The sequence below is a fragment of the Ursus arctos genome, unplaced genomic scaffold (genome assembly GCF_023065955.2).
Source record: "Ursus arctos isolate Adak ecotype North America unplaced genomic scaffold, UrsArc2.0 scaffold_6, whole genome shotgun sequence".
Classification (NCBI taxonomy): Eukaryota; Metazoa; Chordata; class Mammalia; order Carnivora; family Ursidae; genus Ursus; species Ursus arctos.
The window spans coordinates 36,241,821-36,266,669 of NW_026623078.1; the positions used below are offsets into that span (position 1 = coordinate 36,241,821).

Consider the following 24,849-nt stretch of genomic DNA (forward strand, 5'->3'; position numbering starts at 1 on the left):
TCATTATTTCTTTTCAAAATTTCTCTCTTTATTTTAGTTAATCGTGGCTTTTGGTATGGTTTGAAATTTTATCGACTCTTTAATAAACTAATTGTGCTGAAATTTTTTTCTGTCTTTGAACACATACTGTAGATTCTTTTTTTCTTTCTTCTTTCTTTCTTTCTTTCTTTCTTTCTTTCTTTCTTTCTCTTTCTTTTTCTTTCCTCCTTTCACAGAGAAAGAGCACAAGCAGGCAGAGCAGCAAGCAGAAGGAGAGGGAGAAGCAGGCCCCTGACTATGCAGGGAGCCCTGAGCAGGGAGCCTGATGGGGGGCTGGATCCCAGGACCTTGGGTTCATGACCTGAGCTGAAGGCAGACACTTAACAAACTGAGCTGGCCAGACTCCCCCATACTGTAGATTCTTAAAATAGTATTGTTCCCATGCTCTATGTCTCGAATAGCTTTCTAATGAACAGATTATCCCACATCCAGGGTTGTTAAAGAAAGTCACATGCTGTTCAAGAAAATATCCAAGTCACAAGCATTTTTACAATGCTTAATCTACAAAACAAAAACGTGTTGTAAAATTTGCAGTCGTCAACACTCCCAGGTTCTGCCGATGAAGTTTTTCCCTCTATCACTGAGATTAAGTGAAGCAGCTGCATACTGCAGACACTCTGCAATTAATTCATCTTTCAAACAGCACTTACAGCCGTTTGTCTTCACCAATGTCATATGCTAATCTCTATATTAAGTATTTCACGTGCATTACTTCTTTTCATTTCCACCGCTGTCCTATTAGTTGTGAATATAATAACTATTATTATCTCCATTTTACAGGTGAAACTGTGAGGCTTGAATATGTAGCTAGCAAATGATTGAGCCAGAAGTCATGCTCAGGAACTCTGAATCTAGGGCGTAAGCTCTTACCTGCTTACTCTCAGATTTCTTTCTTGCTTTCTTTGATTACTGTATTGATATAAGTGAGATGATTTGGAAGGAGGAAATGTTTTTCCTGAAATATTGGTATTGCCTTAGCTTAAGGCTATGTATGGCAAGATAAACACATTTAGCAAAGCTGAAAGGGTCCGTATTTTTCCCGCTCCTTGTTCTAATGAGTGACTGGATTGTGGCAGCCATTTTTAGCCTCTGAGACCTGCAGAGGGAGCATGGAGATTTTAAGTTCTCACACACTTTTGCTAGCTATACAAGACTAGCCTATTGGAAGGACAGTGGAATCTTGGATCCTCCCCCTGACTGTGACCTCTGTTTAACTCTGTCACCAGACCGGGCTACAGCTTCTTCCTCTATAAAATTACAGAGGACTACACTAAATGGTCTCTTAGGTCTTTTCCGGCTCTAAAATTCCGTAAAGCTCAAATGCAATGCCAGTTTAAGTACGAACATGGGGTGTACCTAGTACCAAAGACATTTATTTTTTCCATCTTTTTTTTTAAAATTTTTAAAAGACTTTATTTATTTATTTGAGAGAGAGCGCACACAAGCAGAGGGAGGGGCATAGGGGAAAGAGAAGCGTGCTCCTGGCTGAGCGGAGAGCCCGATGTGGGGCTCACTCGATCCCAAGATGCCAGGATCGTGACCTGAGGCAAACGCAGATGCTTAACCAACTGAGCCACCCAGGCATCCCTGTTTTTTCATCTTTAGTTGCTAAACTCCTACTATTTAGATATGGAGTCATATAGTAAAATACAAACCAAGCTATTCTCTTATCTCAAATATTTTGATTTATCAATTATCCACAAAATTAAAATGAAGGGGCTTTGATATTAATAAGCTTTATTGTATATAAGTAAGGATATTATGGGAGATAATCCACTGCTAAAACAATAATAATGATGATGATGACGGTGGTGTTCTCACTTGTGTTCATACTGATTTATGGCAATCTGTAAATTGGATTTGGAAAATCAGTCATACTGAAGCATGTTTACAAATAAATGTTCCTGTCTAAAAACCATAAATGATCAATAAGCTCACAAGAAGGTATCAATATCACCGAGAATCAAGGAAGTAAAAATTAAAGCAAAGAAATACAATTTTCTAACCCCCGAACTGATAAAGACTGAATGGAAGTGTAATTTGGCAAACCTTTCTAAGGGAAAATTTGGTAATATATTTGGAATTCTTTTTTAATAAAAAAAAAACACTTCATGAAAGCAGCTAAACTTAGCACTAACCCATTTTTTCAATGGTACATCTGAAGAGTTAAATATAAGCGTAGTCTAATTTTGTGCATTTCTGATGACGATAATTTTAAGTTGCCTGCTTCTTTTCCATTCATAATTAAAGAGACAAGCCCCTGTCATGTTTTGTGCCTCTCACCTTCTTAACTTGGCATCAGGGATACCCTGCCTCGGGCACCTGCTGGGGGACCCCAGGTGAAGGTGCTATCAGCTCGAGGTCCGCAGACCTTCCTACTGAGTGAGGGCTCTGACTGGAGTCCCAGCCTCTCTTTCCTCCAACAACGGGAGGTGTGCAGGGTTGCATCTGGCCTCCAGCATCAGCCACCCTTTCAGATCTTCTTCCCACATGGGACAGGGTGGGAAACTAGTGTTGCTTGGTCTGAACAGATGTAAGAAGGTTTTATCAGGAGGACCTGAAAACTACCAGAGCCTGCTCCCGTCCTGCACGTCCCCTCCAGGCGAAGGCCGTGGTCCCCGAGAAAAAGGGCAGAGGCTGCCTTAGTCCTCCTTACCTCCTGGAGCGAGGAGCTTCCCTGAGCTGGAGTGGGTCAGCGTGGACATTCAGGCGGATTCCAGCTTCACTCTGTCCGGGGGGTGGGGGGGTGGGGGGGTGGGGGTGGGGAATGGGGAGAAACTGCTTAATGGGTGAGAGGTTTTACTTGGAGGGATGGAAATGTTTTGGAAGGAGATGGAGGTGGTTGTTACACAACACTGTGAATGTACTAAATGCCACTGAATTGTTCACTTTGAAACAGTTAATTTTATATTCTCTAAATTTCACCTCAAATTATTTTTTAAAGTGAGTAGGGACTATTTTTGAGTAGTGGCATTTTGCATGATTTCTCTTGTCATTTATTTGCCTTTAAAAATTGCCACTTAGGAACCATAGTGTTTTAATAATTAGGAAAGAATTGTAAAAAAGAGAAATTAATACCCAAGAAAGTTACAATTTAAAACTACACCCGAAGACCGCTGACAAAAAGGCTAAGAAAAATCTAGACATCTTTCCACACACTTTGAGAAAAATACATCTTCAAAAAATATATGAAAAACATAATATTTATCATTTTCATCTCTGTTCATTAACAAATTTCTTTCCATGTATTGCTTCCCAGAACTCTTTTAAGCAAAGAAGAACGACAGCAGAAAAGTTCATAGACTTAATTTAGAGCGAGTGCCTTTTGGGGAAAGGAGAGGTGGTGAGAAGGGACGAGATTATTGGGACAAAAAGTTTAATCAAAATCTACTTTTAAGAAAGAAACAACTAGCCATTTGGAGGATGAGAACAAAGTTCGCTTCACAGCTGTCTGTCTTCCTTCTCTTTCTCTGCCAGATAGAGGATTGAGAGAAAGTAGATGCAGGATACTTTTCTGCTTGTTTGTTTTAATCATAAAACTATTCCCTGAAGACTTTAGCTAGAGCAGTTGAGTTTTGGTTTGGAAAAATTAGAGAAGCAATAAAGAAGAAGGAACTGCAATTCTCACGGCCTCTAATTTTCTTCTGTAATGAGTTTCCTGCTTCAATGTGCGTGCAGTTTGTCCTCTTCCCTTATGGGAAAATATGTGCAGGAGCAACTCTTTCAGGGCTGGCTTTCCTCAGAGTGCTCAGTTTGCTCCGTTGGGGGAAAATACTTGCAATTAGTGCCAGTCCAGCCCTACTGTGGGCGACATTTGGGAGAACGTGGAAGGTGTTGTTAAAAAGAATAACAGATCCCGGGTTTTTATTTTTCTGCGAGCTACTTACAAGAAAACCATAGAGCAGATACTGCAAAGAAAAATGGTGGCTGAAAGTGTTTCTCAAAGTGTTTGTGGACTGCCTGAATCAAAATGTCCTCATTATTGTCAAAAATACAAAGAGTAGGTTTAATCCTAGAACTACTGAAACAGAAACTGTGGGAGGCGAAACTGCATTAAAAAAAATACACACTAGGGGCACCTGGGTGGCTCAGTCTGTTAAGTGTCTGCCTTTGGCTCAGGTCATGATGGTGGGGTCCTGGATCAACCCCACAGAAGGCTCCCTGCTCAGTGAGGAGTCTGCTTCTCCCTCTCCCTCTGCTCCCTCCCACCCCTCCTCAAGCTCTTGCTTTCTCTCTCTCTCTCTCAAATAAATGAATAAAATCTTTTTTAAAAATGCATATAAACACATTCTAAGTCAGAGGTCAATGAAGCATCAGCAGTGGACCGAATCCAGCCCACTGCCTGTTTTTATAAGTAAAGTTTTATTGGCACACAGCCACACTCAGTTGCTGCTTTTGTTCTAAGATGGCGGAGAGAAGTAGTTGTGGCGGAAGCTCTATGGGGCTGTGTTTATTGTCTAGCCCTTTGCTGAAAAAGTTTGCTACCCCTGCTCTAAGCCACTGCCTCTCAAACTTTAACGTGCATATGAATCACTCAGCAATCATTTGAGAAAGATTTTGACTCAGTAGGTCTGTCAGGGGGCCTGAGATTCTTTTTCTCTCAAATCTCCTGTGTGATGCTGATGCTGCTGTTTCGTAGGTCACGTTTGGTAGCATGGTCGAGAGTAGTTGTTCTCAGAATATGATAAATGCAAATTCTTAGCTCCAACACAAGCCTACCAGATCAGAAATGCTGCAGGTTGGACTCAGAAATCCATGTTTTATCAAGCCTTCCAGGGGATTTCTGATGCATTCCAAAGCTTGAGAACCACTTGTCTGGACTATCCTTATGTAAACTAAAACCATCTTCAAAGAGCCTGAAATTATGTTTATGTTAGGCTCCATTATCTTTGATTTTCCTAAACACAGTATATATTTGTTGATCATAATAATCAGCAGGGAAGGAGACACACTGCATGAAATTGCCACTTAATACCATCTGATTTATTTCTTCCTTGTATATCCAGAATGGCAGCCTCAAATAACTGATTTTAAATATGTCTTCTTTGGTTTATTCTAGTTTAATTAATATTTGCTTTCGGAGAGGCCTTCTATTTATGTGCCTGTTCAAAATAGCTTCAAATGCCATGTCATTTCTAAAACGAACAACAGGGGGAGCTGGTGTTATAATCTTAATCCATGAGGATTAGCAGAATTTTTCCTCTTTACTGGCCGAATCAAAGAAAGAACAGCCTCTTGACTCATTCTTGAATGAAATGTTATTGTTTAGATAAAGAGTGCATGTTATATACAGCTCTTATGCCAAATCAGTTATACGATATGTTCTAAATGAGTGTAACTTGTCAGCAATTCTATTCAATTACGTTCAACATCCACAGGCCTTCTAATATGTTCAAATAGTATTGAAGGTACAAGAGATTACTAAAACACAGACCCTGTTCTCATTAAACATAAGCTTCTGGGTAGAGGGAGTATTAACATTGTTTATAAATAAATTTAATAATATATATAATATATATTTTATTTATATAATAGTATTAACATTAATTTATAAATAAATTTAATAATACAGAATACAACCCCCTACTAAGATTGGAGAGGAACAGATAGATGCTTTGACTAGAAGTGGTCTTTTGGGTACATGACATGAGTAGTCACAGAAGGACCTGAGCCACGTAGCACGGAGCTGAGTGATGTCCCTCACCACAGCACTAGAAGTACAAACTGGTCATTGTCATTGTCCAGTTTGTCGACGGGAGAGACAATGTTTACAAAACACAGTGGAATGTATTCCCAGGGGTCAGGGACCAGCACAGAGCAAAAAATGACTATATTAGATCCTTGCCTTCAGCACCACAAAGATTTAAATGAGTTTTGGCTGGCAAGGATCCAAGACTTGGCTTTGCTTATCTAGACAAACAAATTAATGTTAATACAGCTGAAGGGTTGAAATGAATGATACTACGTCAGTTTGACTTTTTTTCTGATCAAGAAAACCATTTTAGGGAACATTCTGTATAATGCTTAGAAGGACTTAGTGGATTGGGGACTAAATACATATTTGCTGATATATAAAGAGGTGGATAGAGGAAAAAATGGCTGATTGGATTGACAGAATAAAGAGATAGTTCAAGTCTGATGAGGGCGTTATTACTGAGGATGAAACAGAAAGAAAAACTGGAGAAATACTGTTCAGGTAGATCTCAGGGTTTGATAATTATTTGGACACAGGGATGTAGAAGTCAGTGGGCATGAAAATGGTGACCCAGCAATGATACGGTCTTGAGCATTAATCAAAAACTTAGGAAGCTAGTTGAGCTTGGAGGGTGTATGTCCGGGGATGAGTTTAGCTTTAGACTCTTTGAGCTGGAGGTGCTACACCACCCAGGATGTGATAAACAAGAGGCTGTTGGCGTCACAACTTTGAGGTTTGGAAGAGATTGGAGTTATCTTTATAGAGATTTTAAGATAGCTTAGGTATATGATAAAAAGAAAATATATTCAGTCACAAATGTACTCTTCCATCTGATAACATTTACCAAAGACCTAACATGTTCTATACTCTGGGCTACAAGCTGATGAGTATAATGGCCCACATTTTTGGAGTACTGATTTTATGATAGGCAGTGCCTGGTGCTAAGACTGGGGCAGCAGACGTAGATGAAATTTACATCCTAGTAGGAAGAGATAGAAAATAAAATGAAGAAGTGAAATGTATGCGGTTAGACAATGATATGGAGAAAAGTAAGGCCTGAAAGCAAGATGGAGAATGTTAGAGCCAGGGGTTTTCACTTTTGAACAGGGTGATCAAGGAAGGCCTTGCTGAGAAAATAGCATTTGCACAAAGACCAGATGTGGGTAAAGGAGCAAGGATGTATGGGAAACACACATTGCAGGCAGAGCAGCATGAAGCAACAAGAACACTGAGTACAAATGCCCTGGGGTAGGGACATGCCTGCAGCACTAGAAGAATGGCGAGAAGGGCAGGGCTTCTGCAGCAGAGTAGAGTAATAGGAGGTGATGGGGAGCCGCTCATGTAGGAGGGACTTGTAGGCTGCTGACATGACTTTGGCTTTCACTAAGAAGGAGAGGAGAACCTTTCAGAGGGATTTTCGTGGAGGAGTGACATGATCTGATTTATATGCTGTAGGATAACTCAGGCTTCCACTGGGAAAAATAACCCAAGAGGCAAAGACAGAAGCAGTTAGAAGACTAATTTGGGTAAGAAATGACGGTGGCTTAGACCAGGTTAATAGCAGCAGAGGTGGAGAGCGGTTGCATTCTGGATATATTTTGAAAGGAGAAGCGATGGGGCTTGATTGATTGATTGATTATGGGGTGGGAGAGAAAAGTGGGAATAAAAGATCACTCCACCAGGTTTTGCCCTGAGCAACGGGAAGCATGGCATTATCATTGGCGAGGGTGGAGAACACTGAGATGAAGTTTGTGGAAGGAGGGAAAGATCAGGAATTTTGTCTGAACACGTGAACGGTGAGATACCCCTTAGACAACCAGGTGAAGTCACAGAAGAGGCTATTTTCTATATGACCATGGAGTTCAGGACAGAATTGTCAGCGGGAGATAGAAATGTGGCAGTTGTCCTGTACAGATGGTGTTTGCAGACTGAAGTAGATGAAATCACCAAGAGAAGGAGTGCAGATAGAAAAAGAGCTCAAAGCCTAAATTAAAATGAAAATCTTGGAACGTTCAACATTTGGAGTCAGAGAAAACTACAGGAACTAGTCAAAGAGAGTCAGTCAAGGAGTTATACTAAAAAGAGACACATACAGAAGTAAGTGTAAGTATGTTTGTACTTACTACAGAGGCGGTTCAAAGGAGGAGAGAGGTCAAGTCTATCAAACTAGTGAAGGGCCAAGAAAGATTTGATAGACAAGGACCCTGGAAGTGGGTGAGGATTTTTCCAGGCACAGAGAGATAAGGTTCACAAATCTAGATCATTGGGGGGGGGGGGGGTTAATGAAGATGACTTTGAAGTCCGACTGCGTGGTTTTGAATCCTGGCTACAAACTTACTAGCTATGTGACTTTGGCCAAATCACTTCATGGGCCTCAATTTCCTCATCCGTAAAGTGAGGATAATAGTAGTACATACATCATAGGGTTGTTATGAGGATTCAATAATTCAATATTTGTAAAATTCTTTAATTACATAGCACGCTATGTGCTATGTAGAAATATTAGTTAAACAAATCAACACGTGGAGATTTGCAATTCTATGGAACAACTTGGGAATTGTAATGATTAGAGAACATGGAGGGTGGGGAGAAGAAACGGTGAATCATAAGGCTGGAGAGGCCAGCAAGGGCTAACTCATGGAGCCCTTCATATCATAGTAAGGTATTTGGGCTTTTCCTCTAAGCAACTGACCAGATTCGTGTTTTTGAAACACCATTCCAGCATCAGGGTGAAGGTTCCTGAGTGATGAGGTAAGAGGTTAGAGGCAAAACATGATTAAGGAGAGAGAATGAGCTGGGCTGAAGAGAAAGAGGTGTGAGTGAACTGGAGAGCATTTAGAAGGCAAAATCGGCAGCGCCTGGTCCCCATTCGGATGTGAAGAGTAAGGCGAAAGGGAAAGACTCGAGGGACTCCCAGGTTCTCTATTGTGTTACTGATTAGCTGAGAAGGAACATAAGAGGAAGAACATGCGTTTTTAAGGGAAGGTAATTCCTCTGTTTTGTGAGTGCCGGGATTGAGTACTTTCAATACTCAGGCTAAGATGATCAGACCCTCGGGGGAGCAGAAGCATGGGATACAATCTGATGCATGGCTGTGACCTCTGGAGAAGAGTCTAGGCTGGACATGCGGATTCAGAAGTCAACATCGTATGAGTGGCTGCGAGAGTCATGGAATTAGAAGGGATGCTTAAGGAATAGCGTGCACAAGGAGAACTCCAAAGCAGAGCCCTGTGGAGCATCAACACTCGGAGAAGAGACAGCTGATGAGGAGGTAAAATTGGTATAGAGGTGGAAGAAGCAAGGAAGAGTGGCTTCTTAAAAGTCAAGAAAAGGAAAATATCTAGGAGGATGATGACGGAAGCCCCAAATGCTGCATATGGAGAGGGCAAGGACGAGAACAAAAGAAATTTCATCAGGTTTGGCAATTATGAGATCATTGGCTCCTCACCATAAAATGAAGTGGCAAAAGCTGGAGGCTAATTACAGTGGGTGTAGTAGACACAGGTGCTGCTCCTCCCATATCCTTTGGCATTCGCCATTCCCATACCTGCTGATTACCTCCTACTGCAAACACCTGCCACCTTCTGCCCCCTGGCCAGCAGGAGCCCAGCTTTGTCTTGGAGCTGGCCAGAAGGGCTAGAGAGTCAATGTCACCAGGAGCAACCCTCAGGGATCCGGGATGAGAGTTGATTGGTAAGTACCCCAGGATTCCCACCTCCAAAGGGGAAAACTCTGGGATGTGTTCTGCATAGTTTCTCAAATCTCCTCGGTGAGATTCAAATCTCAGTTTCCCACAGTAGTACCCTATGCATTGACACATCCTACCTCGACGCTTTTCCTTCTCTAAGTCACTTCACCATCCCCCTGGCTGAGATTGTCTCCCAAATAAGCCACTCCCATCAAATTCTCATCAGAGCCACCTTCTGGAGTTGCCCAACCTAAGACATTAGGTAATAAAAGTTATAGAGAGACAAAGACTAAAACAATTTAGAATATTTAAGTGGGATTGTGAATGAAAAAACAAGATATAGGGCAGTAGCTAAAAGGTGGTATAGGGTCAAGAGATTTTTTTCTTTATGTCATAGGAGAAAATCAAGCAAGTTTATATTCTGAGAGGAAAGAGCCTCTAGGAAGGGGCTGAGGGTGTAGGACAAAGGATAAGCTAAGGCATCGGTGTCCCTGGGATAGTTGGAAGGCAGGTGATTGCACAAGGAGAGATCGCTAATCGAGGAGAAAGGGCACGTTTTTATTGAGTAAGAGGAAAGGAGAGTGCAGTTGAGTGTGTATATTCTGGTGGCCAGAAAGCAGAAAAAGAGCTCATTCTATCTGGGTGAGGAAGATTAAGGTCAAAGTATAAATCTGTTGAGCAAGAAAAAGGATAAAAGTTGAGACTGATAGAATGCCTTCATTTGGGTGATGAAAGGAAAAAAGAAAAATTTAGAAAGGAAAGTTAAGAAACAAGTAATACAGTGACATGGACACCAAAGAAGAAACACTTGGAAAGGAGAGAGTGATCAAATTGGCCAAGACTGTAGACAGGCTGAGGTGATAGGAAAGGTTTTTGGATTTTGCAATTTCCTAAACCACTGTCAGTGACTTTGGAGAGAGAAGTCTCAACTGGGATGATAGAATAGAAGCTGTCCACTGGAAGGATAAAGAAGTAAATGGATAGGGGAAAGATAGAGAATAGTAAATAATAATTACACAATAAATAAATAAATAAATAAATAAATAAATAAATACATAATAATTCCAAAATATATGTTCATATCAGTTTAATGGAGAAAGATATTTCCAGGGACACCAAGGGCCTGTATTCAAAACCCATCAGCTATTTGATTCTATTATGTGAAATCGCCTGGATTTGACAATTTTTAACTACAAATAGGGTAATTTCATATGATTGAACCCAATATTCAAAAATGTCATGGGTTAGGTTTCTTACTGACTAGAAGTCAGATTCTCAGTCCTCTGTGTTGTCTACAGGGAATACCTGAGCCATAACACTGCCAAGAATACTTTGTAGCTCATGAGACACATAGATGGAGGATAACGAAAATTGATAAATTATAATTTCATTGTTACTGTTTGCTAATAATGTATACTCAACATAAAGAATAATTTCTATAACACATAGAAATAAGCAGCTTACTTTTTGCTCTATTTTCACAAATATTCTGAAAATAAAAATCTTTCTCTAGAATCCTCAGCTTTTAATCTAAGTATTTTTGAGAGTAAAAATCTGTAGTAGAATGAAACTATGAATGGTAATTTATCTGCTAGAGACATTACTAAATGAAAACAACTTTAGTGAACTTGATTATTTTGGACCTTACTCCTTGCTTCAATAATTTTTCTCAAATTTAATTGCTTCAAGGCCAATGCTGAAGGGCATGTAAAATGCAATTAACAGATGAAAAATATCTCTTGTGATTTGATATTAAACAGAAGTGATGGAGTGTGACATTAAAAAAATGGTATCAGAGGTGCACACTTTGCATTTCACTTTAATTATATCAATTTCAGATTCTGGAACACTGCAGTTTCACACATGCTTAATTAAATTATGTCACTATCAATACTTTTAGGTCAAAAAATTTTTTTCAGAGGAAGTTTCAAAGACAGATAAGATGAGGACAGTCGTTCTTTGCCTTTCTGGCTATTAGGCCAGACTAAGCTCTTGAAAAAGTCTTTTTTTTTTTTTTTTACCTATAAAGATCTGTGGTTGTAATAGAAAATGATTTCAAAGCCCCAAAGACAACCGGCATGATTTTAAGCAGACTTTGGGCTCACAGAAGGGAGAGTGGTCTGTATTAATTTCACTAACTCCCCACCTCTTACAAGTAGTTTCAGACTACTTTTTGCACATGTAAAAAACAAACAACAGAGAAACTGATAAAAGCTTTTTTTAACAATCAAAGAATTAAATCATTAATTTTACTTCAAAGAAGAATTTAAAAGGTCAGGGCTCCTGGGTGGCTCTGTTGGTTAAGCGTCTGCCTTCAGCGCAGGTCATGATCCCAGGGTCCTGGGATGGAGCCCCGTGTTGGGCTCCCTGCTCAGCAGGGAGTCTGCTTCTCCCTCTCCTCCCTGCTCATGCTCTGTCTCTCACTCTCTCTCTCTCAAATAAATAAATCAAATATTTTTTTAAAAAAGAATTTAAAAGTTCTAATTTATATCCATTTTATAGACCGGAAACTAAAACTTTCAGATATTAATGTTTAGGCTGTGGCCCGCTGGTTGTACAGCTGATGTACAAGTTTCCCTATGACATATCACGTACCAAATTCCTAATCTACATGTTCCTTTCAAGGGATTCTGCGAATAGGCAGGAATTATATATTTTCTTCCTTTGCCCCTGTTTATGTTAACAATGATGTTATTTTTGCTCTTCCAGTGCTCATGTCCTGTCTTCTTTTCCACTCTACCCTTTTCCTAGAGGCATTCTATGATAAACATTCAAGTTAAAGTCATTGATGGAGGCCTGAAGTCCTCATGTTGGGGACACTAGCTAAACCATAGAACTAAGTAAGTCTTAGGGGCACATTGGTTAGCTTAGATTCTGGAGAAAGTATCTGGAACCACAGAGATGACCTGCTCCAGACATTTTGTAACAGACCAGTTATTTGCTGGGATCAGGACTGTACTTTTGGACCGGTTTTATTTATTTATTTATTTAAATATTTAATTAATTTATTTGAGAGAGAGTGGGAGCGAGAGAGATCACAGAGGGAGAGGGAGAGGGAGATCAGAGAGAGAGAGAGAGAAGCAGACTGTCTGCTGATCAGGGAGCCCAACGCAGGGCTTGATCCCAGGACCCTGAGATCATGACCTGATCTGAAGGCAGTTGTGTAACCAGCTGAGCCACCCAGGTGCCCAGAACGTATTAACATGTAATAGAAACCTTGAGAACTTACATTTTATATCGGTTCAGTTTATTTAATTTGTTATCAAACAAGTTAGACTTTTCTATTCATAATAATAGTTACCATTAACTAAATACGTCTCATTTAAAAATACATCCATCCATGCATACATATGTACTCTGGTTCCCATTTAAATGGGTGTTATGATTCTCCTCTAAGGATAAGGAAACAGAGAAAGGAAGTGACTTGCTCAAGATCATACAACTAGTCTCCAAAAGGAGCCTGCACATATTTCTTAGTTACATCTCACCTTTGTGGTTGTTAGGGTGACCTTGTCATGTAGAAGATCAGAAGTTATTGTGCGACCCCCTCAAAATCCACTTCCTTAGTAGCCAACTTCAACCAACTCTAGCTGTACTGAGCTGACAGGTTAAAATTGACAGAGTAAAAACTTCCAAGTTAGACATCCCCTAAATAATTAAAATAATTTAAGAGACTCTTTTATAAGCTAGTATTAGTAATGTATGTAGAATGTTATTGAACCATTGACTATCTTTTCCCTGAGACACTTAAGATATTTCACAGATATTTCACTAACACTTTCATCTTCCTTTTAAAACTAAGCATCCCTAATTAAAGCCTAACACTAGACAGAGACAAATGCACAAATCTATGTGTACAGGTTGATAAAATACGACAACATGAACTCACCCATGTAATCATCTTCCAGGTAGAAAACTTTGCCAGTACTCTGAAGCCCCCTCATGCCCTTCCCAATGGCTCCTCCTTCCTCCTTGCCCAAAGAAATCATTGTCTTGGCTTCTAACACCATAGATTAGTTTTACCTATTTTTGAAAGTTTTTATAAGTAGAATATTCAAGTTTTTAACCTGTGCGGATTCTTTCGCTCAACATTATGTTTAAGAAATTTCATCCGAGTGCTTGCAAGTAGCTGTAGTTTCATTTTCATTGCTGATTGCTGTTCCATTGTATGAATACACCACACTAAAAATCCAGTCTGCTGTTCATGAAAACCTGCGTTATTTCTCTATGGGGGCTATTACAAATATCGTTACCATGTGTTTTGCGCATGTGTCTTGGTATAAACGTTCGACTTCAGTAGATAATTCCAAACACATTTCCAAAGTGGTTGTACTAATTTACAATCTTACCAGCTATGAATGAGGATTCCTACATTTTAGTCCTCATGTTTGATGTTGGTTAGTGAGGTTGGGAGCTCAGAGGAAGCATCATCCTTGTCCAAATGCAGCATAGGGATTTTATATATTCTACCCCAGGTAACTAAGCTGTTTTCTCGGTCTCTTGTCATAGTGACCTACTCCCTAGCTGTAACTGTTCACATTCTAGCTGAAAGTATATGCTGTGAACTGAGACAATTTAATAACATATGGCAGGGTACCAGTATGATGATCTCATGTATGAGTAACGATTTTAAAATCATCTTAGTAAATAGTTGCTGATTCATTGGCCTGAAAAGAGCAATGTCAAAGTAAGCCATTCAGAGGGTGAGGCGTTAAGCCTGGACATTGTGCTAAGATGAACACTGAGGTCTTCCTAATGTATCTTATGCTTATCATAGTGTTTAGATGAAAGTTCTGAAGATATCAGAACTTTTGCAATACATTACTATAGAAGATAGCATTAAACTGACCACAGATACCTAAAACTTCTGACGCATTCCTTTTAAGTAGGTCAAAACCTTTTATTAAAGTTCCTTATAAATCCCAATAATCTTATTTTGGAAATTCTTATAAACTATACCAACTTTTTACTCAGTTAAGAGAAAACCCGTGAGAGATGATCATTTACCTTAAATGATCCTGGGGCCAGGAACAATTCCAGAAATAAATTTGCAAAATGAAATGTCTATTATTTTAACTTGTCTTTGAAAAGCTGAGTGAGACTTTGGAGATGGTGTGGAGAAGAAAAGAGAATCACATTCTTGAATTTATTTGTAAGTAATGGATATGCATCTATAATTTTTGTCTTGCTGATGGTAAGGAGAAACTGAACAAGCAAGTTAAACTTGTAGTCTTCAAAGAGAACCTCCCCTCCTTGCCTCATACACCTTAAGTAGGCAAAGAAGAAAGGGAGATGTCATCTCTGAAATATAAATGAAAGATTAAGAGAGGCTTAATCTCTGTGGTATTTCCAGTACCCAAAGTTTCTTTAACCACAAAGTCCATTCCCAACATCTTGATTGTCTTTTTTTTTTAATTATATGAATGGTCACTAATTTCCAATACATCATCAATGTTCTTCAATACCTTTTCTTCAGCCCATGGAGTCATGTGCAAAATGATGCAATCATCAAGTGTCTGGTGATAGTAAAAAAAATAAACACACCCAGTAACCTAGAAGGGAGGTGTTCATGTTCAAATCTACTCATGCTGTCTTCATGCCTTTTGCTTTCAGTGGCATCCAGTTGACTTAATTGATTTAGATAAAGATTTAGCATAGACCCTGACAATTTTTTCAAGAAATAATAGAAATCCTTGGTTGGTGAGGAAAAAAAAAAAAAGGAAAACAAGAGTGGGGTTAAAGAAGAAGGATGAAGTATGGGCGGAAGAGGGTGTCTCTTGTACATTTTCACAGGTGTAAGTCCATACAGGTGTGACTGGTAGGTTTCAAGAGGGGCCTCCTCCTTGTTCAGGAGAGAACAGCTTTCTCCTGTCCCTCAGCTTCTGAGCAGATTGGAAAACCTCCGTCAGGGCAAGGTGGAGACTTCTCAACTATCCGCCTGCCTCTGAGAGGCTACTCTGGCTGCTGTAGAATTGGGGAAGAAAGGAAAAAGAAAGGGTAGAAAAGTCTTATTTGACTGGAATCGTTCAATCTGAAACTTATTTATATCTGAATAGTAAAGTTAAAGATACCTGAAACTTATTTTGCACTTAGTAGATATTTAAAGCTGACTTTGTGTGTGTGTGTGTGTGTGTGTGTGTGTGTGTGTGAGAGAGAGCTGTTACTGTGGATCTCATGTGAATAACCACCCCTTCTCCCCCCACCCTCCCGGGCCAATCACTGAAAATTTCTCCCTGGCAGTTTCCTTGACTGCAGGAACTCTTCATCTCTCTACTTATAACGCCCCCTTCAGCAAGATCTTGTTGGGCAGAAGGGGGCTGGGTAGTAAGAATAAAGCTTATATTATGATATTTGCCCAGGAGTCTGAGTCTGAAAACAGTCACTAGCATAAAATTTAATTTTTAACCATTATATTATACCCTTAAGTTAAATGACAAATGATGAAAAGACACAATTCGGGTCTTTTGTTGTTATTGTCAAAGCAGCTTTCTTTCTAGATTGTTAAAGATATGAAATTTATATATATGTCCTTGCAACTAGATTGACTCTCTTCTCATTTTACAGTGAGAAAACACAAATCTAAGTTGATACAGTTAGTTTGTAGCAGAGTAAGTTCTAGAAAGAGGGTCTCCTACATCCTAGGCCACTGTTCTTGTATACTTAATAAAATGATTGTTTTGTGAGTGATGCTACTGTTTCTTTGCCTGGCATATCTTAAAGTATTGAAGGGTAGTTATGAGAGAGACAAAACCTGCTCTAACTCAATGCTTAAATAATCTTTTTAAGATAATCTTTTTTAGTTTAAGTGAAGACACAGGACATCGAGGCTACAGAGATTGTGACAGTTTTTTGAAGAGGTTTAACTAAAGAACCTAAAAGTCCTTGTTACAGTTTAGATAGTGAGCAAACTGTGTCCGTCTGTTTGTATGACACATATTGTCATGATATATGGTTTTCCTGAGGAACAAAGGTGGAGGCCAAGCAAATGCACAATTAATTATAGTGTTAACTTCTCTGTTGCTAAAATCCATACACTAGCATTGCTGTAATCATCAATTCGTAGGCCAAATACGATTAGTATAAATAATTTAATTTTTAGGCCAATCCTCTTGCCTTATTTTTCATTTTAATATTCCTCCCTATACAGTATTTTTTAAATGCTTAAATAATTACAGACTATATTTGGCATTCTTGGTAATCCTATGATTTGGGATTATGTTATTTCTTATTCTGAAAAGACTTTATTCAGGCACCAGATTCAGTTAGATTATGCAAATATTCTAATTACATTGAGGAAAAATGATTCTTTTTCAGAATGTTTTGTAATAGCCCTGCTAAACAACTTCAAATCATTATTTGGTCCATCCTAGCCTGTGAGCTTACTCAAAATTGAAAATGGAATTATTCTTCTTTTTCGCTAATATTTTTGCTATAACTCATACCTCTCCCTCCTTTTCTCTTTCTCTCCTTCTTTGTCTCTTTCTCTCCTTCTCCTTCTCTCTCTCTCTCTATATATATATATCTATCTGCACACACAAAAATGTGCACACACAAATACACATATACATATACATACACACACGTACATACTTAAAGAGTTTTATTTATAGTTCTCTCAGTACATTGAGGTATGCAGATGAAATATCATCATCAAATAGTTATAGGCCTTATAAACCTATGGAAGAATAAGGGAGCAAACATTCTGTTATTTCAGAGGGTCAAGCCAAGACCAATAGCTAGAAATTACTGGAAGCAGATTTCAGCACAATAGAGATTATGGCTTTCTCCCAATCAGAACTATAAGAACATAGAAAGGGCTTCTTGGGGAGGAAGCGAGGCCTCTATCACCAGAGGGATTTAAGTAGAGACTGGTTTTATTTGTGTTGAGAGAAACTTAATAGGCTTTAGTTGAAGTAGAAGACCTCTATAATTCCTCCGAACTGTAGGATTTTAAGATTCCTCTTTAGTTCTGAATCCAAGTCACAAATGCATATCCAGAAATGAAACTATATAACTTTAAAGGATTTGCTAATAATATGTATGCTCAAGCGACAGCTAATTGGGCCAAGATCAGGTCTGACCGGGAACTACAGCCAAAATGTGCAATTAAAAATTATACAACTTGGGTGTGGGCACCAGAGATCAAGTTCTACTTCTGAATAAGTAAGTGCTAGTGACTTGAACTAGGCAGGTTCCCTAGGAGCACTGAGGACGTAAGGCTTTGGGCTGAGAAAGATCAGTGTGTGAGAAAGAACTAGAGCCTTGCCCCATGGAATGAGAGGCTGCAGCTTCTAGCTCAGTAAAGGTTAAAGCAAAAGGAAACCTGTTAGATTTTTCACAAGATTTAGTGTCACTATTCATGTTTATTGGAAAGTGACAAATGAAAGGTTTGTTGAATTCTGAAATGATTTTAATTTTAATTATGATTTATATCCCTGCCTGCTTTCAAGTGAAATATAGGATAGTTATGATTTTCTGTTCCATAATGGAATCAAAGTTTTGTTTCGGTAAATATACATCAGGAACTGTTATGCCAACCAAAATGCAAAACTACAATACAATGGAAAGGCAGTCAATTAAAGCAACACTTTTTTTCATGTAGTAAATGTCATAAATAACCTTCATATAGTAAGTAACATTCAAAGGGATACTTGTAAATGACATTCTTTCCTGTTTCTGGAAGCTGGTACTATTTTAGAGTAGTAGAAGAAAAGAGAGTTTCAGGATATATTTCAGTTTAAGGGGTTCTTTCCAAGACTGGTTTGTGTCTGCAGCTTCTAAGAGGATTCATTATGATACCTCTGTCAGATTTTTTGGGTTTTTTTGGGGGGGTGGGTTGTTTTGGGTTTTTTTGGGGGGGGTTGGCTTTTTTGACTGACTAGAGTTTTTACTACTTTGCATGACGTGCAACAAATACAACAACAGAGCCAAATGCTTCCCCCAGGAACCACATATAGTTTCTACTGAAAGATAAGGGCGTCGGAGCATGAGTGGTAAAATCGTTAAGCTTTGCTTCTGAGTCTCTTCTCTCTGAAGAGCATATCAGTGTCATGAGAAAGGGGGCACAGCAGCATTTTCTGGTCCTTACCAATCTGGCTAGGGTGGTCCAGAATCCCTGTTTTGACTTGTACACTGGCAGATTTTATTTTCATTTATCTCAGCATGAGCCACACCCTTGGGGACAGCCAAGTGTCAGTTTATTCCCAAGTTCATGGTGAGGAACTCACTTTAAAACACAGGGCGAGCTGGGTAGTGATGAGGGTTGCACCACGGTCTCCAACCCAGTATTTCTCAGACAAGATCTTTCTAATCTGCTGATTCGATGGTGGCTTTGTGGCATTTGGCACATTCATTTTAAACAGGCTGTATCCATTTAGTACACCCAATTGGTTCCTGCCAAAAAGATGACCTGTGGAAACAAACGAAGCACTGGAGTTTCCAGGATATACTTGCAAGCAATAGGACTATGTATCCCCTCCCCACCGAAAGGACGGTGTGGTATCTTCCTGGAAAATTCACTTAATATTATAAAGATAAAATGAATTTATCTGACATTTTCAAAGACCTTTAATACCTGGGAATTTCCAGAATGTGCTGAACTAAAACAGGATTTTTAATAAGTGTTGGTTAAATGACCAAAAAAAAAACACCAAAAACCCACAAAAAACCAGTTCCTTAGCTGGGGTAAACTTAGGTTAACAAACTCCTTGAAGACAAGGGCTAAAAGTCATTCCACATAATTATTACGTGGTCTAAAATTGTAGTCTGACTTGAATCAAAGCAGTCTCTCTTGTGTCAACAGCTCTGCTGGTCCTTCACGTGTGGGTAAGCAGAGCAGTCCACACATGACATATTTGCATGATGCCGTGTGAGTAGGGAAAGATTGACTATGGCCCTATAGCACTTTTTCCCTCCTGTAAAGCAAACATCAGGTTTTTCCATTAGATGATACTAGAGTGCCATGATAATGCGGTACTTGAGATTTAGCCTTTGGAGCTGCCTCCTCAGTAGGAATTAAATCTCACAACTCTTCACCCAACAATCTGAGATACTTGGAGTGAAAGAGAGCACTATTCGTAATTGCACCAGGACAACACCGTATCCTGGCGATGCAAAAAACCAGTGCACCCGGTTCTGCTAGCCTATCAATGCAGAACGGCCATGAGGAACCCCGGCTTTGTCCTGAGGGTTTAAGTATAAATTTTGAGGTTGCAAAATAGGTGACAAAATTTGATATTTCTAGCACAAGTATTCTTTATCCCACCTTCTAAATTAGACCCAAACCAAGATCATGGTTGCCCTCGGTGCTAATACCCACCTGGCCTTCCAGTCCTGTATGAAATCACGGTGTTTAGCCAACCCAGAAAGTAGAATATGGTTCATTGGAAACTCAGATTGGTTTCTCATTATTTGTTGATTTGTAAGTCACTGAATTGAGAAACTCTTGCTGTAAAAGGAGGAATGCAGGAATAGAAGAGGCAGGACAGCACGGGGAAATGCATGAAAGCAAAATAAACCTTTCACTACATGCCGTTGAATTTATATCTTTAAGTGTGGTCAGTGCAGAAGTGAGCCAGGGAACAAAAAGTGTCCTATGGTGTTTACAGGTGGATGAACAAAGGGATCCACCCTGCCTCTTGGCTCCTTTAGAGGAGGGCACAGAATCGGCTCGATGCTGTTTCTGTAATGCTGTGCATGTCTCTGAGGGATGTAGAGCAGCTCTTCCCACCACCAAGTAAAGAGGATGGGAGTTAGGATTGAGAGTGTCTTTGGTCAGATTTAGGTAGGTTACTAAATTCTGATGGTTCTTCTTAAAAGCTAGTACAGATGAAGGGAAGCAGCGGGCCTGACCCATCAGGGTAAACAGCTTAGAAGGTAGCAACCCTGTGGTTTTGTAGATTTGACTTTAAAAATCTAGGCTTATGGGTAAATATTAATAAAGAGAAATGATCAAATGGTGTTAGAGTCTGGGGAGAAAAAAGCCTTAAATCACAGAAATCACATGGAAAGTGAGACTGAAAAATGGGAAAGTATAATCTGCAGGAAAAGAATTTGGCCTCTTCCACTGGAAAAAGTCTATTTGGAGGATTTTTGCTTTTGCAATTTTTAAAGGGCAGAGGTACCCTTTACGAAATTGTCTGTGTGCAGGGAGCTGGGCCAGCTCCAGACTTTGTCCATAATATAATATATATTGGGAGTGGCAATTTTGTTGTGTTGGAGGTGGGCTTGAGGAGGTTGACATTGCTAGGGGATTTGATTTGAGATTCTGTTGCCTGGTAAGCACAGTGTTTTTACTAACATTTTGTGCTTATTGGGGGTGGCTTGACAAGTCTCTTCCTGCTCCGTTTCAAGATGCCCCCTTACATGTTGCTTTAGGCCTGGAACACTTTGAATACCACCCGCATGAGGCATGAGAGGGCTACATATTTCTGCAGTCTGTTGCCATGAGCTAATGACAAATGTAATACCCAATAATATATAAATCTGGACAGTCGGAAGACCTATGTAAGCAAGAGAAATGGATTGATCTTATACTGAGATGAGCCATTATATCCTCTGCCTTATTTAAAACCAACAACCTTTATTGTAACTTTTTAAAATTATAACTTTTATTGCAGCTTTTGCAATATCTCATTTTCTCTCTATTCTCACTTTCAGTTAATTTATCAAGCACATACTTGTGATGAATTATTTAGGCAACTGGAAAGTTGTTGTTTTTAAAGATTTTACTTATTATTTGAGAGAGAGAGAGATAGCGAGCACGGAAGAGAGGGAGAAGCAGGCTCCCCGCTGAGCAGGGAGCCCAGTGCAGGGCTCAATCCCAGGACCTTGAGATCATGGCCTAAGATGAAGGCAGCTGCTTAACCGACTGAGCCACCCAGGTGCCCCAGCAACTGGAAAGTTTTAATGGCTATCCATTTGGAGACATGTTGGGGAGGAATCAAACTGCTTTAAGTAAAGGGACAAAATTCATAAAATAACTCCCTTTTTATAAATGCTTTAATGAGAAATAATCTTATTACCCAAAACAAAAGAAAACCACCTTCCATTGATGAGGTGGCTTGTTGTGGCTGGATGCACCGAAGGATTTAAAACTTCAGGGTGTGGCTGAAGCTGCGTAGCTTCCTGACCTTACTCTCATCCGGGAAGTTTCACTGCTACAGACAACTGACAAGATGCAGACCCATGCTCTATCCACTGACTAGGATTTTCTTTTGGAACGGATTCCAAATCAGACTTTTCTTAAGGAAGATCTGGTTTTAAGCTCATGAGTGAGCAAGATGTGGCAGAATCAGGGTAAAAAAAAAAAACTGGTTATAAGATTTAAGAGAGAAACTAGATTTAAAATAACGTATTATCCACCCTCCCTACCCCATTTGAAGTCTTCTGTCACACTTTCTGGTGAATAGAAAAATAGAAAAACAGCTGCCTCAGGTTAATTAGAAAAAAGTCCAAATGTTGAGTAAGATAACTTTCTGAGTGAGTTTGTTCAGTTTCCTGTCTTTTCTATATATTTTTTATATTTTTATGGGGATATAATCAGACATCCTTATTCAGGGAAGTGAACGTCACCCTGATGTGTCAAAGCCATACTCAAGTTCCTACATTACAGCCTTGCTATTCAAAGTATTGTTCACAAACCAGTAACACTAGCTTCACCTGGGAGTGTGTTAGAAATGCATGATCTTGTGCCCTGCTATGGAAACTACTGAATCTGCATTTTAACAAGATCCCCAGGTAATTTGTTTGCAAATTTTGAGAGGTATTGCTTTATAGGGTTCACTTTGCCCTCCCCCGCCTCCTTTTTTGCTTAATCTGCACATGTACTAGGAAAAGCCTCCGTTGTTTGACCATGGATTGCTTTGTATACTCTCTCCAATGACTGAATTAACGTGGTCTACCAGCTGCATACTTCCCAGCCACCAACGCTGGCAGTCCTTAGGAAATGATTACGTACTACAGTCAGCTTTGAGGAAGGCACATTTATCTACACAAACTGTAACTAGGAAGTTGTCTTTTAAATAAAATTACACAATACACACCAAACTTACGTGTGAGTTTGTGGAATATGAAGCTGACCAACTACGAACATTCATCAAAGAAAAGTGAAGAGAAATACTCCGCTTTACCACTAGGTGGAAATAGAGTAATTTTGAGTATATTTTTCAGGGCCATGAACTACGACAGGAGATAAGCTGAAAGGGACCTAAGAAATCATTTGCTGTAATTCTTATCCTCCTTAATTTCACTGATGAGAAAGCTGAGTTTCTGAAGATATTAAGTAAAATTGCATCTGTCTTACAAATGGTGGTTTTCTAGAGCTGCGCAGGGGGAGAATCGCTGGTGAGTTTTGATTCTTCAACCATTTTCATCTATATGAATAAGTGTCATTATCCTCCAGCATGAAGGGAAGGTGTAACGCCTACATTGTCTCTGTACCGCTGCTAAAACTAATGACCAGCATGATCATCTAAATTTGTAAGGACAGGTTTAGAATAAAACTATTTTTCCTTGTCCCTGTATTACAACATAATTAATCTCAATCAAGTAATAATTCTCCCTTTTTCCAATGAAGAGATACTCAACCAGCCCGTAAAGTCATACAAAGATTTTAATCAGATTCGTTTTTACAACATTTTTGGTTTTTACATTTCATATTAGGTTCAAGTTAAGTAGCCTAGAACAGAACTTCTGTTAGCAGGTTAAGGAAGTTCTTCATGATTTTCAGAACTTGAAATCCATTCCCATTATTTTTAAGAAAGGAAGGGAATCTGAATTCAGGGCTTGAGAGACATAAGAAATAATCTACTCCAATCTCTTTCCATATATATATGTGTGTATATATATATACACACACATATATATGTGTGTGTGTATGCTTCTCATATAGACATATATACTCATATATCTCATATAGACATATATACTCATATATACTTCCATATATATATATATATATATATATTTCACAGATGAGAAGTACCAGAGAACAAGGGATGAAGTGTGATGCCCACAGTAGCAAAGCCATCACCATGCCCTTCATCTTTGTTCCAGGAGAGACTCTAGCAGGTATTTTGGCCTCTATCTTTCTGTTGTTTCTTGGTGTGTGTTAACCACAAAAGGATTATTTCCACTCATTACATCAAAGAGTATGTTTAAAAGTTAACTTCTAGTAACACCTCTGGTTTAAAAACTATTTCTTAAGTACTTCTGTATTTAGTACCATAGTGCCATTTCCCTTTTGATATTTCTGTGACATGGTTGATTACAATCATCTAAAAATTAGTATTCCAGCACGGAGTCCCGGCTATTCTGACCGTGTTCTATACAAACACGGATAAATCATGTTGAATCAGCACACGAAGTATGCAAGTCCAAACACACAGGAGTGCCTCTTTAGGAGGCAGGGGCAGCAGGCTGTCCTAAGTGTCTAGAAGCCAGCACTTGCATCACTGAGCAAATGGCATACTTAGCAGCCTTCAGACCTTGAACATTTTCTCAGCAGTAGAGCCTCAAGTGTGAGACATCTGGGCTCTTAATGGCACAACTACGTGGCCTGAGTCACTCAGTATTAAATTGGTACCACAAGAAAAACTGGGTGACCCTCAAATTAGGGCAGGAATTTGAAATTAAAAAGATACAGTGCAGGGGAGTAAATGTCCTGAGGCATGATGGGAAATGACCATCCTCAGGTTTCAGTTTGTTGAGGATGGAACATGAAGCAGTGTCTTGCTGTGGTTCAGGAGCCTGAAGCCTCTACTCTTAGCTCCCTGAGTACAGTGAGCCAGCCACAGCCAGGTGTGGTCCTGTTTCACAAGGTCTGAAGGGAGGACTGGACAGGGATTCTGGTTCTACCACTTTGCAAACATTCCCTGCCTTATGTCCTCTTTCCAAAAATTGGAACAACACTAGCAAAAATCTAGCGGGGCTCGGAGTTAAGGGATAGAAAGTGTGCAGAAAGCACAGCATCTAGCACAAGCAGATGCTCAGTAGATGGTCCTTCTCTCCATCAAGGCAGCTGGCCTCTCCATGTGCCAACTTTCTTACCTCACCCCAACTCACTCCCACAGGGACTGGGGATCACCTGGTAAGGTACTGTGACAAGTACACTTTGAAAAGTATAATATTCTACACAACAAACACAGGGTATTATTATAATTAAAGGCAAAGAGGAAAGCGCTGGAGTCTGAGAAGATACTATGAAGGGCTCACTCAACTAGGAATGTAAACCAATAACACATTCTTGATAGGTACATTTAAGAGCAATGACAGTCCCTTAACCTGAAACTTCTTAAGGAGTTTTAGTTTGGCAACTGAAACCTTCCCCTACCCTGCACCTTCTGATAAAACCATCTAACTCAAATCACGTATATACTCGCCCTGAGGCCCCAATTGGGCAGGAGTGGAGGAGGGAGTTTAGAGAGAG

At 39.5% G+C, this 24,849-nt stretch overlaps 1 long non-coding RNA gene across 1 annotated transcript; it reads left to right on the forward strand.

The window, feature by feature from the left end:
- The first annotated feature begins 8,545 nt into the window (after positions 1–8,545).
- LOC130542868 (uncharacterized) lies at positions 8,546–23,640 on the forward strand. Its single transcript, XR_008957736.1, has 3 exons — positions 8,546–9,427; positions 22,593–22,766; positions 23,396–23,640. It is a non-coding gene; the product is annotated as an uncharacterized LOC130542868 (long non-coding RNA).
- The last annotated feature ends 1,209 nt before the right edge of the window (positions 23,641–24,849 follow it).